We start from the raw sequence: 16,840 nt of genomic DNA, 5'->3' as shown, positions 1-16,840 counted from the left end.
AGGAGAGAGAGAGAGAGAGAGAGAGAGAGAGAGAGAGAGAGACAGAGACAGAGACAGAGACAGACAGACAGACAGACAGACAGACAGACAGACAGACAGACAGACAGACAGACAGACAGACAGACATAATATATACATGTAAATTTCAGAGGGGGAACTGACAGAGCAGATTTTTTCAAACACAACAGGTGCAGGAAAGAGTAATTAACCAGACGGTGAGGTACAAGCCAATTACATCCATTATTTAAAAAGTGAAATTCTGAGTCAATGAATTTGACGTACAACTTCAAAACAAAATGGGAGCCCGAAGGCTGAAGCTTCATTCACAAACACAAGACAAGAAATAAGTTATTGCAAACAAAAACACTCGTCATGGAACACAACTAAAAAAAAAAAACAAGAAGCGAACTATGAAAAAATGCAGAGGTGTGCGGTAACACTTGGACCACGTGAAGACAGACGGAGCTATGGGGACATGATAACAACATGCAAGATTCTCAAGGTATGAGGAGAGAGTCGTAAACACGAGGCTCAGTCACAGGGATGTTACAAAGGCCTTCATGTCGTCGGGGTAGTGAGCAAACAGTGGGAGAGACAGCAGACAGCAATAAGAACGACAAAAAAGTAGAGATTGGAGTCTCTGCATTAGATCACAGACAGGTGCTAAGGCTGGACTTAACACCTGTCTGTAATCTAATCTGCGTAGGCTGGCACAGACACTTACAAAAATATTTAGATAGCTACATATTGGTGTCCACACACACACACACACACACACACACACACACACACACACACACACACACACACACACACACACACACACACACACACACTCTGTGGCTAATGAGCCACAGAGATATTAGAAAGAACTTTTTTAGTGTCAGAGTGGTTGACAAATGGAATGCATTAGGGGGTGATGTGGTGGAGGCTGACTCCATACACAGTTTCAAGTGTAGATATGATAGAGCCCGATAGGCTCAGGAATCTGTACACCTGTTGATTGACGGTTGAGAGGCGGGACCAACGAGCCAGAGCTCAACCCCCGCAAACACAACTAGGTGAGTAACTAGGTGAGTACACGCACACACACACACACACACACACACACACACACACACACACACACACACACACACACACACACACACGACTGGAGGGTCTGAACCTAACCACGCTAGAAACAAGATGAATACGGGGAGAAATGACCCGACTGGGTCATTTCCGACTGAAATGACACAAAATACTCCGGAGGATTAACAATGGACACAGACGAAATGTTCTCCCAGAACACCAACAGAACGAGGGAACATGAGTGGGACCCGGACACTCACATGAGTCACAGACATGTTAGGAAGTGTTCATTAACAGTGGGAAAAATAAGTTATGAACTAAAGCAGCAGGCTGTGCAAGCCAATTCGACTCCTCACTTCAAAGTAGACATGATAGGGAAATAGGAAGCTGGACTGTGACACACATACGTAAATAACTTACACGCTCTATATAGAGCTCATGCCTCCGGTGGCAATTGGGTAGTGTTAGTTATGGTTAAATTGTAAGGGGAGGAGGGGGGAGGGGACCTATTATACCATGATAGAAAATGGGTTATGGTGATGAGGAAGATGATGACTAATTAATGAATAGAAAGACAGTATTGCTGATGAGTCTTGCAACATTCCTCGTCATAAGACTAAAATCAGATTCATTTCTCTAGTATGTCTTCTTCCTATCCAATCCACGATTAAAGAAAATGTAATGTTATTATATAATGCCTTAAACACTTTATTGGAAGCCAACCACTTGGGCTGGACGGTAGAGCGATGGTCTCGCTTTATGCAAGTCGGCGTTCAATCCCCGACCGTCCATAAGTGGTTGGCCACCACTCCTTCCCCCCCGTCCCATCCTTACCCATATATCCCCTCCTATAAGCCGTAATGACTTAGTGCTCTCTCCAGATACCTTAACTTTATTGGCAGTTGTCTATATGTTCTCTAAGTGGTTTGAGAATTTCTTAAAGACCAAAGATGCTTCGAGAAGACATCGCCCGACAGGATAAAAATTCACACAAGCCTTAATCACATCGTAACATAGACAATTAATCTATACACAAATAAAACGCCAAACTAAATAACATTGTATAGAACACAATGAAGAGAAACTATCATTATTATCGGTTAAACTGGATTAATATACGAAAGTATATATCAGTGAAATTAAAAATTAGATAATTATCCGAAACCCCTATGGATATACAGCACATGGAACGGATATATAACTACAGGACAGGAGCTGGGACAGGGGAAAGGAAGGAAGGAAAGGTGTGTAGCCCTCACGACCGTTGGGGATCGAACTCCGGCCTTGCATGTCGCGAGGTCGTCGCAACACTTTCACGATATATTCGCTCCTCCTTCACTACATTATTCCGCTCGAATCTTATAGAATTTAATTCGTTATTTCTTCAAGCGTTGATATTGTAGGGAATGCTGATAAACCAGGGATATGTAGATAACGTTGATAAACCAGGAATATGTAGATAATGTTGATAAACCAGGAATATGTAGAGAATGTTGATAAACCAGGAATATGTAGAGAATGTTGATAAACCAGGTATATGTAGATAACGTTGATAAACCAGGTATATGTAGATAATGTTGATAAACCAGGAATATGTAGAGAATGTTGATAAACCAGGAATATGTAGAGAATGTTGATAAACCAGGTATATGTAGATAATGTTGATAAACCAGGTATATGTAGATAATGTTGATAAACCAGGTATATGTAGATAATGTTGATAAACCAGGAATATGTAGATAATGTTGATAAACCAGGTATATGTAGATAATGTTGATAAACCAGGTATATGTAGAGAATGTTGATAAACCAGGTATATGTAGATAATGTTGATAAACCAGGAATATGTAGATAATGTTGATAAACCAGGTATATGTAGATAATGTTGATAAACCAGGAATACGTAGAGAATGTTGAGAAACCAGGTATATGTAGATAATGTTGATAAACCAGGAATATGTAGATAACGTTGATAAACCAGGTATATGTAGATAATGTTGATAAACCAGGAATATGTAGAGAATGTTGATAAACCAGGAATACGTAGATAACGTTGATAAAATAAACCAGGTACACTAGGAAAAAGCTTGCAAAATAAACCACAAATGTATATAGCTAAAAGCAAAACTTACAAAAATAGAATTGCTGTTGAAACCACGTGAGAAAGAAAACCCCAGAAGGTTTCTACCAGCCTGTGATGAGAGGCACAGCTACCTACACTCACCAGAGTGATGAAACATGTAGAGGAAACCCCAAATGTTATTTCCTATATGACATATGTGGTTTCCTCTACATGTTTCATCAGGCAATCAATACACATTGCTATTGCAACCAGTTGATCGCTGGCAGCAGGTCAAACAGGGGCAGTACAGAGAACGGTAGCCAGTCAATGCCTCGTACTGGACTCCTAGGTAGTCTATTGTGCGATAGATACTAGATATAGATAGGCAATTACACTGGACCACCCCTTAAAAAGTTTAATGTGCTTTTACGTTATCTACTGGACCCCCAGGAAGTCTGTTATGCTTGTATCTACCTTCTACCCCTCTACTAGGTGGTCTAAAGTGCTCTTGTCTGGGTAGAGTTCAAATAAAGTGAGTAATGTTTGGTATAACATAAAATGAGTCCTTTTGATAATTATATATTTACGTTACATAATTTAAATAATTAAATAATTACAAATATAATTGGAGTTGAGTAGTAAACAAATTATATTAAAAAACATATTAAAATAACAACAAAAATCCTCAGCCTTCACTCATATAACAAAATGTTCAAAATAATGGGTACAAAAATACTATTAATAATAGGTACAAAATATAATTTAATACTCAAAATATTTAACAATCTCACAGGTGCATAAGTTCCTTGAATAGTATTGTGTTCCAAATTTAACATAATTCTTCAACCTTCTCCGAATTGTTAATGGTACAAATATTACTGAATTTTAATTTCTTTATAGAAATCAAAACAAAGCAAACTTAACCTAATCACATCTAACCTGTTTTAGGTCAGCTCAATACTAAATTGTTCAAGAAAAATAGAACAGTTAAAATGAACATTTAGAACCCAACTGAAATTTCTAAGCAAATAGACAAAAATCGTTTAAAAACAAATTTCTTAAAAAAAACGCTGAAGATCAGAAAATGTTTTTATTCTTATTATACAAATCAATTATCATAATTAAATTTCCACGTATTATCTGCTGTCCTTATGTTTCTTAGAAAACATTTTCTTGGAAAATATTAAGAATATTTGCGCCTTAGAATAAAATTATGTGGGTCATTGGGGGTGGGAATTTACACCAAAAGGTGTAGCTAAGTTACCATGTATATACACTCACAGGTGGTGTGAGGTGAGGGGGGGGGGGTAGTGAGGGGTCAGGTAAGGGTGGTGAAGGGTGAAGGGGGGGGGATAAGGTCAGAGGAAGGTCAAGGCAGATCAGTAAGGTAATAACAACTCTGCTTTCTGCCACAAACAATGTGATTCACATCCTGGAAAGGTGTCAGTGATACGCTTGTGTTCCGTCTACTGTCACACACACACACACACACACACACACACACACACACACACACACACACACACACACACACACACACACACACACACACACACACACACACACATTGATAGGGTAGATAAAGACAGTCTATTTAACACAAGGGGAACACGCACAAGGGGACACAGGTGGAAACTGAGTTCCCAAATGAGCCACAGAGATATTAGAAAGAACTTTTTTAGTGTCAGAGTGGTTGACAAATGGAATGCATTAGGGGGTGATGTGGTGGAGGCTCACTCCATACACAGTTTCAAGTGTAGATATGACAGAGCCCGATAGGCTCAGGAATCTGTACACCTGTTGATTGACGGTTGAGAGGCGGGACCAAAGAGCCAGAGCTCAACCCCCGCAAACACAACTAGGTGAGTACAACTAGGTGAGTACACACACACACACACACACACACACACACACACAAGTGATCTTTAATGAGTCACTTATGTCGGGAGAATTGCACAGTTGCTGGAAGGAGGCAAATGTCGTACCGATTTTCAAGAAAGGTGATAGGGAGGAGGCACTTAACTACAGACCCGTATCACTGACAAGCATCCCCTGCAAAATACTTGAAAGAATAATTAGGCTAAGACTTGTTGAGCACCTGGAGAGCATTGGGTTTGTAAACAAGCACCAACATGGGTTCTGGACAGGGAAATCATGCCTAACAAACCTTTTAGAATTCTATGATAAAGTAACAAGGATAAGGCAGGACAGAGAAGGCTGGGCAGACTGCATATTTCTTGACTGCCAAAAGGCCTTTGATACGGTACCGCACATGAGACTGCTATACAAACTTGAGAGGCAGGCAGGAGTAAGCGGAAAGGCCCTAGTATGGGTGAAGAACTACCTAACAGGAAGGAGCCAGAGGGTAATGGTAAGGGGCGAAAAGTCGGACTGGCGAACAGTAACAAGTGGAGTACCTCAAGGATCGGTGCTGGGACCAATCCTCTTTCTAATTTACGTAAATGATATGTTTACAGGAGTGGAATCATACATGTCAATGTTTGCAGATGACGCAAAATTAATGAGAAGAGTTGTGACAGACGAGGATTGTAGGATCCTCCAAGAGGACTTAAACAGGCTGCAGAGATGGTCAGGGAAATGGCTACTGGAGTTTAACACCAGTAAATGTAAAGTTATGGAAATGGGATCAGGTGACAGGAGACCAAAGGGACAGTACACAATGAAGGGGAACAGCCTACCTGTAACGATTCGAGAAAGAGACCTGGGAGTGGATGTGACACCTAATCTAACTCCTGAGGCACATATAAATAGGATAACGACAGCAGCGTACTCTACACTGGCGAAAATTAGAACTTCATTCAGAAACCTAAATGAGGAAGCTTTTAGGGCGCTTTACACTGCCTACGTGAGACCCGTCTTAGAGTATGCCGCGCCATCATGGAGACCCCACCTGAAGAAACACATAAAGAAACTAGAGAAGGTTCAGAGGTTTGCGACGAGGCTTGTCCCAGAGTTACGAGGGATGGGATATGAAGAGCGGCTGAAGGAACTGAACCTTACGACACTAGAGAAAAGAAGGGAGAGAGGAGATATGATAGGGACATATAAAATACTCAGGGGAATTGACAAAGTGGAAATAGATGAAATGTTCACACGTAATAATAACAGAACGAGGGGACATGGGTGGAAACTGGAAACTCAGATGAGTCACAGAGATGTTAGGAAGTTTTCTTTTAGCGTGAGAGTAGTAGAAAAATGGAATGCACTTGGGGAACAGGTTGTGGAAGCAAATACTATTCATACTTTTAAAACTAGGTATGATTGGGAAATGGGACAGGAGTCATAGCTGTAAACAACCGATAGCTAGAAAGGCGGGATCCAAGAGTCAATGCTCGATCCTGCAAGCACATATAGGTGAGTACATATAGGTGAGTACACACACACACACACACACAGAGTGGTAGACGGTTGGAACAAGTTAGGGGAGAAGGTGTTGGAGGCCAAGACCGTCAGTAGTTTCAAAGCGTTATATGACAAAGAGTGCTGGGAAGACGGGACACCACGAGCGTAGCTCTCATCCTGTAACTACACTTAGGTAATTACACTTAGGTAATTACACACACACAACGCACCATTACAAATCTTCCCATAATAAGCATATCACCCTCGTTAATCTGGGTTCACCTGACAGCTTCAATGTTTTGTGATAGCCAAGTTCTTAAGCATAATTGTTCTTCTCCAATTATGACTTCAAAAGCTTCTGGTTAGAGGAAAGTCAAATATGGCCAATAGGAAGTAGGGCAAAAAAGTATTCAATTAGAGAAACCCAAATACAATTAAGGAAAGGGTATGTAAGAATAGAGTAGGAAAGGAGAGAAATCCGAGAGGCGTTTATATATTACCTTGTAGAGACTGTAATGAGTCTTATGTGGGGGAAACACTAGATGTAAACCTCAGATCAGAATTAAAGAACATAAGATATCTTATGTTCTACGCGATATCTATGCGATATCGCGTAGAATCACGGCTGGTAAGAGTGCTGTAGGAAGTCATAGTTGAGAAAAGGATCACAAAGTTGATTTTAAGACATGTGACATAATCTATAAACGTAATAATGTTAGAACTAGAAGGGTAGTGGAAGGGGTTCTAATACTCTCGATACTTTCGCTGGTAACAAGAGCTTTTCTTCCGAGGACAGCTTTACTAGGAAAATGATTCAGAGTGAATTAAAATTAGATCTCAATAAATGGATTAAAGTAGTGCCATTAGCCGTGTTCCTTGGGGTGTATGGAGAGGGTTACGAGTGATAACATCCAGTTGTTATTGGTTTAGATTTAGCTACTCAGAACGAAGTGTCCATGTAGCACGGGCTATGGTGATCCCGTGGGGTAACATCCAGATGAACACCTCTATTAATAACAACTCCAGTTCCCAGAACAGCAGCATTACGAAAGGTCCCGTGACCACATTACTGTAGAAGACATTACCGCGGGTACATTGCCACCCCCACACAGCCCCGCTCCTGTGCCAGGTAAGTCCACTACGGGCTCACCATAGCCCGTGCTACTTCGAACTTTTTGTTCCTAGTAGCGAATCTTAAACAACATACATTGACAGGCGGGAATAGTGGTGACCTGGTCAGGAGGTCAAGCAGGGCAAGAGGACTGGACCCCAGGATAACACCCTTACGGGCTCACCATAGCCCGTGCTACATGAACATTTCATTCTGAGTAGGTTAATCTAAAACAACGGATAACAGCCTCATTAGACGTTGAGATGTGAGTCTCGTCCTCACCACACACTCAGACCTTGACAAAGCACTCAGGAGAGTGCGAAAGACTTTCATTATATATTATAATGAATACTCTACTTACACATGCAAATTCATTATAATTCAAAAATTCATTATAGCAATTTCACAAATACACAGATGTGGGTTTTTATCCTAAATAATAATAATAATTTTAATAATAATAATAGTAAAAATAATAATAAAAATAATAATAAAAATAATAATAAAAATAATAATAATAAAAATAATAATAATAAAAATAATAATAATAAAAATAATAATAATAAAAATAATAATAATATACAACAAAAATATTCCAAAGAAATTGTTAAGTCCATTACCAACAGACATTATTAGTCGGTGCACAAACACTCTACGGAAAACACAACCCATGTTTGAGTAACCGGATAAATGAACCTGTAGGTCATTCCTCTGAGCATTAATTAAACTGATAAAACACGAAGCAAAGCGGGTTTCAATAAGGCTTGTAGATACAATAGATAAAGGCGAGATTATCTACTCCAGTACAATTTTTGGTTTAACAAGAATTGAGTTGACATTTGTAATTTGTTCCTGATATTCAGCACTTGGAATGTGGTTAAATGCACCTTACCTTGAGGTTACCTTGAGGTGCTTCCGGGGCTTAGCGTCCCCGCGGCCCGGTCGTCGACCAGGCCTCCTGGTTGCTGGACTGATCAACCAGGCTGTTTGCACACTCAAAACTGCAGAAGGATTCTGATTCAGTCCACCAGAAACGCAACACAAATTGTTTCTTGAAGCTATCGTGGCGTGACATAAATGATTAAAGTTTAGATATCAGTTATCTCTACGGGATAGATATCAGTTATCGGGAGAGACGACAACGTCGTTGTCTCCTCACCTAATATCTGTATTCGAAATAAAGAAATATTAAGTTATCTTGACCAGACGACACACTAGAAAGTGAAGGGATCGACAACGTTTCGGTCCGTCCTGGACCATTCTCAAGTCGATTGTGACTTGAGAATGGTCTAGGACGGACCGAAACGTCGTCGTCCCTTCACTTTCTAGTGTGTGGTCGGGTCAACATACTTCAGCCACGTTATTGTGATTCATCGCCTGTATTAAGATATCAATTTATCTAGTAATAAATACATAATTTATTATCTGGACAGATCCATCTATCAATAATACACTCTATGGACTTAACTGGTAGTTGAACTACAGTACACTTGTATCTTTTACAAGCCTGTGTATCATGTGTTGCTTGGGTGAAACATGGACACATCTACACCACCAACCTGTCCTCTTAAAAATAACGTCGCTTTTGGCCGTTTACCCGTATGGCCGAAAATGGACGCAATTTGAAAATGAAAAAAAATTTGAAAATAAACTTGGGATTTTTTTTCAACAACAGTACGTTAAGGGTCCTCTGGTAGGTTAGGTGGACAGGAAATTCTCACAAAGTTTCAAAACGTTATGAAAAACATGAATGGCAAGTTTCCTCTCGTAACCTGTCCGAGTAAGCCGGACGACTCAAACAGAAAACGGAACAGTACATCACTTCTGCGAGCCGATTTCATTTCAAATTACATCCAAATTTGGCCATCGTGCTGATACGAGCCAAAAGTGACGTTAGTTTTAAGAGGACGGGTTGACACCACATACTTGCAGGCGATGAGTCACAATAACATGGCTGAAGTATGTTGACCAGACCACACACTAGAAGTTGAAGGGACGACGACGTTTCGGTCTGTCCTGGACAATTCTCAAGTCACAATCGACTTGAGAATGGTCCAGGACGGACCGAAACGTCGTCGATCCCTTCAACTTCTAGTGTGTGGTCTGGTCAACCACATACTTCTTAACCGTCATCAATGTACCCATTAACACTACACACGACCCTCATCACTGTAACTACTCACTCACCAGTAACCATGTGCACTACAAACACCTTTCATCACAGTAAACAATGTGCACTACTCTTGACCATCTTCACTGTAACCAAACTCACTACAGACGACCTCCATCACTATTATCTATACTATATTGCCGTCGTTATCACTTCGCTTGTATTCTGGACGAATCTTCGTAAGGATTGAGTCTGGTATATAAAGAGGTTGAAATTTGGTATCAAAAGCCAAGACCTATGACCGTCCCCTTCAACACTGGAGTCCCCCTGCAAAGCTTTGCGATATTAGCCCCAAATCGCTAGCTTCCGTCCAAGACCAGAAAGACGTTATATCATCCTATTTAACAGATACATATATATGTGCTGAAACTATTCATCGTTCTGTTAAGCTGTTTCATCTTTCATCTACATATCTTAAATATATACCAGCCCATCCACATACCAAATATGTAGTATATATGTATATAAACAAAATAATCTACCAATAGTTCAGGGAGGCAGCCAACGTTATAAGCTTGGTAACACATTTAGAATTCACTAAACGAGCGAACTCCAAGCATGACAGAGAACTGGAATCTGAGATCCGCATTTGTAATGACACACTACAGTAGTACACCTTAGTGTGTCAGAGGAGGCGGAGATGTTATTTCTCATAATGCGGGAAGATGTTTGAGAGATGTTATAATACATGACTGGACGCATCCTTGCATTTTCACTTTACAAAGTTTGCAATTCCTAACAATTATATCTCGTATCACCTTCTCATCCTTCTTGTAAGCCTGAGTGAATGTATTTGTATAATACAATACAATGTATTCTTTTAGGGGGTCAATTTTCCACTCCTAGGGCCTGGTTATCCTCATGGAGGGGGTGGATGATTATACATATACATTGATCATTCTGATTATACATGTACATTGATGACGCTTCTCTTATACCTATCATTACTTCTATTATAACACTCTTACCGTTCATACACTCAAAATGGAAAGATTAAGTGATTTAGTGTTTCTTCACCCTCCAGATGGTAGAAGATATATATATATATATATATATATATATATATATATATATATATATATATATATATATATATATATATATATATATATATATATATATTTCATTGAATATGACCGCATATTCTGTATTTATTATTTTCTGGTTTAGGGCTTCTATCCCTCTAACTATTTTCTTAGCATCAGGGCTTAATTGAAATAGGAGTTCTCCATAACTCATTTTCGTACTTTTAAGGTGAAGAAAAGAAGTGATTTACTATAGAGTGTATTACACTTATTTGTATAATTTGCACGACGTTTCGAACCTCCATGGTTCATTCTCAAGTGAACAGATCTTACAATACTAGTTGATTTTATACCCGCATTAGGTCAGGTGATAATACAATGAAGGTGAAAACATGGGGGGATACATAAGGGATAAACATAGGGGCTGCAGAAGGCTTATTGGCCCAGACGAGGCATCTCCTATCCAAACACAAAGATTAATCCAGTGTAATTGGCCTGTTATGTTGGACATTGTCTTCTGTGTTGGCATCGATATGTTCTTGTCTTGTCCTTACTCTCATGGTGGGTAGAGTAAATAGTTCCGTGATTTGGGTGTTCATGGTAGGTCGCTCTATTCTTATGTGAATTGCCTCAAGAATTTGTAATCTTCTTGAATCTTGGGTTTTGTCTATTATGCAAGTATTCTTGTTCAACATTTCTCTTGTTAGAGTAATGTCATGGGCTTGTCTCATGTGATTCCTAGGGGCACCAGATTGAAGATGGCATGTCAAACGCCTCGTCAGCTTGGTCGACGTCATACCTATGTACTTACATTGAAGGTTACATCCTTCGTGGGGGCAAGTGTACATGTATACAACGCTTGACTGCTGTAGAGGGTTCTCCGTCGGCTTCGGGCTGTTTTTGATAAGGAGTTCGGAAGTCTTCTTGGTTTTGTAGAATATTATCAGGTTTATGTTTTGGTTAGGAGTAGTGCTTTTTACTCCTTTACGGATTATTTCTTTCATTATTCTTTCCTCTTTTATATGTTCACTGTGCATGGTTGATTTGTAATATAATTTTATTGGGGGTGTTGTGGTTTCTGTTCTAGGTTCTGAATTATACCAACGGTCCAAGTGTCTTCTTATAGCAGCGTTTATTTCCGCGTTGCTATATCCGTTGTTCACCAATACCTGAGTTACTCTTTCAAACTCTTTAAGCACCAACGTATATACCAAGCCCACCAACATAGGATTATGCCTGAACGGTAGAAGTGAGTGCCCCCAAAGATACAAAGCCAGTGTTCTCAATGCTTATATTCGTCGAGCGCTTACCCACTGCTCTGAATGGAGCAACGTGAGTAGAGAGTTTGAAAGAGTAACTCAGGTATTGGTGAACAACGGATATAGCAACGCGGAAATAAACGCTGCTATAAGAAGACACTTGGACCGTTGGTATAATTCAGAACCTAGAACAGAAACCACAACACCCCCAATAAAATTATATTACAAATCAACCATGCACAGTGAACATATAAAAGAGGAAAGAATAATGAAAGAAATAATCCGTAAAGGAGTAAAAAGCACTACTCCTAACCAAAACATAAACCTGATAATATTCTACAAAACCAAGAAGACTTCCGAACTCCTTATCAAAAACAGCCCGAAGCCGACGGAGAACCCTCTACAGCAGTCAAGCGTTGTATACATGTACACTTGCCCCCACGAAGGATGTAACCTTCAATGTAAGTACATAGGTATGACGTCGACCAAGCTGACGAGGCGTTTGACATGCCATCTTCAATCTGGTGCCCCTAGGAATCACATGAGACAAGCCCATGACATTACTCTAACAAGAGAAATGTTGAACAAGAATACTTGCATAATAGACAAAACCCAAGATTCAAGAAGATTACAAATTCTTGAGGCAATTCACATAAGAATAGAGCGACCTACCATGAACACCAAAATCACGAAACTATTTACTCTACCCACCATGAGAGTAAGGACAAGACAAGAACATATCGATGCCAACACAGAAGACAATGTCCAACATAACAGGCCAATTACACTGGATTAATCTTTGTGTTTGGATAGGAGATGCCTCGTCTGGGCCAATAAGCCTTCTGCAGCCCCTATGTTTATCCCTTATGTATCCCCCCATGTTTTCACCTTCATTGTATTATCACCTGACCTAATGCGGGTATAAAATCAACTAGTATTGTAAGATCTGTTCACTTGAGAATGAACCATGGAGGTTCGAAACGTCGTGCAAATTATACAAATAAGTGTAATACACTCTATAGTAAATCACTTCTTTTCTTCACCTTAAAAGTACGAAAATGAGTTTTGGAGAACTCCTATTTCAATTAAGCCCTGATGCTAAGAAAATAGTTAGAGGGATAGAAGCCCTAAACCAGAAAATAATAAATACAGAATATGCGGTCATATTCAATGAAACATGTTTGAAAGAAAACCTGCTGCCAGTATACACCAATATATATATATATATATATATATATATATATATATATATATATATATATATATATATATATATATATATATATATATATATATATATATATATACACACACACACACATGGTATGTGTAAGCTGGTCAGAACTGCATTTCACCTTTCCAAACGCATATTATGTAAAAATAACATACTTGAAACACTGTTTATGTATGATAGACGTAAATCTATGTATTTGTTGTGCATTACATAAACATTTTAAAAGCATTGCAATCACCTCCTGTTGTTGACTGTTCAATAAATCACTGTTTAACAGATCTCTAAGCCTGTCCGCGGAGGACAGGAAAGAAGATGTATAAACGGTAGTTACTATTGTCTATGAATGGCCAATTCTGTGGTAGAAAATTATAATAATAAAAAGTTATTTCTTTGTGCATGTAAAGAGGTAAAGGTAGATCTATGCCACAGCTTAACATGGTGAAAGGGATTGACTGGGCTGCAATTGAATCCCAGGTTGCATTGATCTTTTTGCATGTCGTGGCCCAGTTGTTTTGGGTACACTGGGTACCCCGTGCACAGGTTCGAATCCCCATCATGGCATCAACTGATTTTCTCACTAATACATCAGTCCAACTTTGGTTGCTACTTCTAGTACACCTGTTGTTACTAGTTCTATTACACCTACTGTAACTAGTTCCTTAACAACTGCTGCTTCTTCTCTTTTCTAAACTACTGCAATTATCTGATAACTAATAATCCTGATATTATTACCACTTTATAACTACTTATATATGAACCACAATTACAACAGATTGAAGTAGTAGAACTATTGTCACAACAATAACTACTACGACTATTAATTTCATGGAAACTATCACTTCTTTCCTTCCAAATACCAGCAAGAAAATTTTTAAAAATTTCTACATTTTTCAATCTTTGTAAATCCCCACTTTATTCCGTAAAAAGCGAATCTATTCAAGACTCTTTACACTAAATTAAACAAAAAAATAGTGTATGTATATATGAATGTGTGTATGCGTGGGTGTATGAGTACTCAGTTGTGCTTGCGGGGATTGAGCTCCGGCTCTTTAGCCCCGCCTCTCAAATGTCAATCGACTGGTTTACAGATTCCTGAGACTATTTGGCTCTGTGTGTGTGTGTGTATGCGTGAATGTGTATGTGTGGGGTGTATGAATGTGTGCGTGCATATATATATCCGAGGTTAATTAATTGTGATTAATTAACTGGAAGCGAAACCCCGGAAAGATTCCACACAGAGAGGAAGCCTCTCTGGAAGCCCCAATAACAGCTATGGGGGTTTCTGCGCCCTTCTGCTAAATAACTTATGAGTGTTTCAGTGAGGGATGTAAACCGGGATGGGACGGCGGTTTACACACACACACACACACACACACACACACACACACACACACACACACACACACACACACTCACACACACACACACACACACTCACACACACACACACACACACACACACACACACACACACACACACACACACACACACACACACACACACACACTCACACACACACACACACTCACACACACACACACACACACACACACACACACACACATACACACACACACACACACACAAACACACAAATCAGTATAGAGGATCGTGATCTTTCACAACATGTGTCAAAACACCCGCAGGACAGAGGCAATGTTATCTCTACAACACTTACAACACGTGTGTGTGTGTGTGTGTTCCGTAGAGCAGCACACACACACACCCAGGAGACAGATTTGCATCGTTCCTTAAAGCATTCTTACCTGCATTAAACGCAGGCACATGAAACAATGTTCCGTACAGAGCATCAGAAAATATACAATTAACATCTTTGCTTGTGGAGGGTTTCTCCTGACTTGAGTAGCTGCGTTGATGTCTTTCCCCCAACTGTTTGTTCGAACCTTTAATTACTTCCTTTCGACTCCCTCTGTTGTTTATAATGACCTTTGAACCGTTTCCGGGTTATTGACAAGTGAAGGACGGATCCTTCAACGTGTATACATTCCAGTGGATGTAGGATTACTCCATTCTTTTCCAGACGATATCCTAGTGATCTTTCACCTCGACATTAGCTAGTATGACACGTGTGTGTGTGTGTCTCTCTGTCTCTCTCACACACACAGCCGCCCTATAGCCTAAAGCCGCCTCCATACTGGATCAGAGTCCGGCCCGCGCGCGCCCTCCCTCCACGGCTGCCTTCGGGAGACTGAAAAAAATCTGGCCATGCACCTCCCGCCAGGTGACGCCCCCCCCCTCCCCCGGCAACAAAAAAATTCAACCGTCAAATGACAATTCAAATAAAATTCAAACCGTAGATCTGCAAATGAAGTGACATATTTGCAGCTGAATTTAAGCTTGATAAAACAAATTTGAAATTTGAAATATTTGGCGGGAAACATGTAAATAAGGGAAGGTGCGAGCAACAAGTGGTGGTCGTACCTCCGGCAGCGCGGAGACGCCATCCGGCACCACGCTAAGCAATCAATGGCCGCTTCTATTGCCCACCTGTAACATTACACCTGCCTGCCCTCTTCGCTTCAGCAACAAATCATCTTCAAGAACGATCAAAACCTTCCTCCTCCTCCTCCGAGGTGTCTACGATGTCCTTACTTGGGCCACGATTCACGACCGTGGAAAGAACCGAAGTCTTATCCAGTACGAGAACTTGGGTAATAATTATATGCAGTTCAGTTGGAAGTATTTCCTAACTATCGCTCCGTCTCAGGAAACTATTCTAAGAACTCTGATCAAATAAATTTTATGGTTTTATTAGTATTTAATAGGTCAATAAGCATATATAAACGAAAGCAAAACACAAATAGTACTTATTTGACTACAAGATAGGCCTATATGTGCAAACATAGGCTGGCACATTGCACGCATGCACGCACGCACACACACACACACACACACACACACACAAGAGTTAGGGGGGAAATGATCACCACATTCAAGATTCTCAAGGGATCGACAGGGTTGATAAAGACAGGCTATTTAACACAAGGGGCACACGCACTAGGGGACACAGGTGGAAACTGAGTGCCCAAATGAGCCACAGAGATATTAGAAAGAACTTTTTTAGTGTCAGAGTGGTTGACAAATGGAATGCATTAGGAAGTGATGTGGTGGAGGCTGACTCCATACACAGTTTCAAGTGTAGATATGATAGAGCCCAATAGGCTCAGGAACCTGTACACCTGTTGATTGACGGTTGAGAGGCGGGACCAAAGAGCCAGAGCTCAACCCCCGCAAGCACAACTAGGTGAGTACAACTAGGTGAGTACACACACACACACACACACACACACACACACACACACACACACACACACAAACATACACACACACATACTGTATGACCTAGTCATACAGAAATGCCAGGAGGCCGAAGAGAGATTTATACCAACGGTAAAGGGAAAAAATAAGAAGGAATATAATAACCCATGGTTTAATAGACAGTGTCAGGAAGCAAAAATGGCCAGCAGGCGGGAGTGGAGGAAGTACAGAAGACAAAGAACAGAGGACAACAGAAGCAGAT

The sequence above is a fragment of the Procambarus clarkii genome, chromosome 22 (assembly GCF_040958095.1).
Source record: "Procambarus clarkii isolate CNS0578487 chromosome 22, FALCON_Pclarkii_2.0, whole genome shotgun sequence".
Lineage (NCBI taxonomy): Eukaryota > Metazoa > Arthropoda > Malacostraca > Decapoda > Cambaridae > Procambarus > Procambarus clarkii.
The sequence above is the reverse complement of the archived record's forward strand: the minus strand, read 5'-3'. Positions refer to the sequence as shown.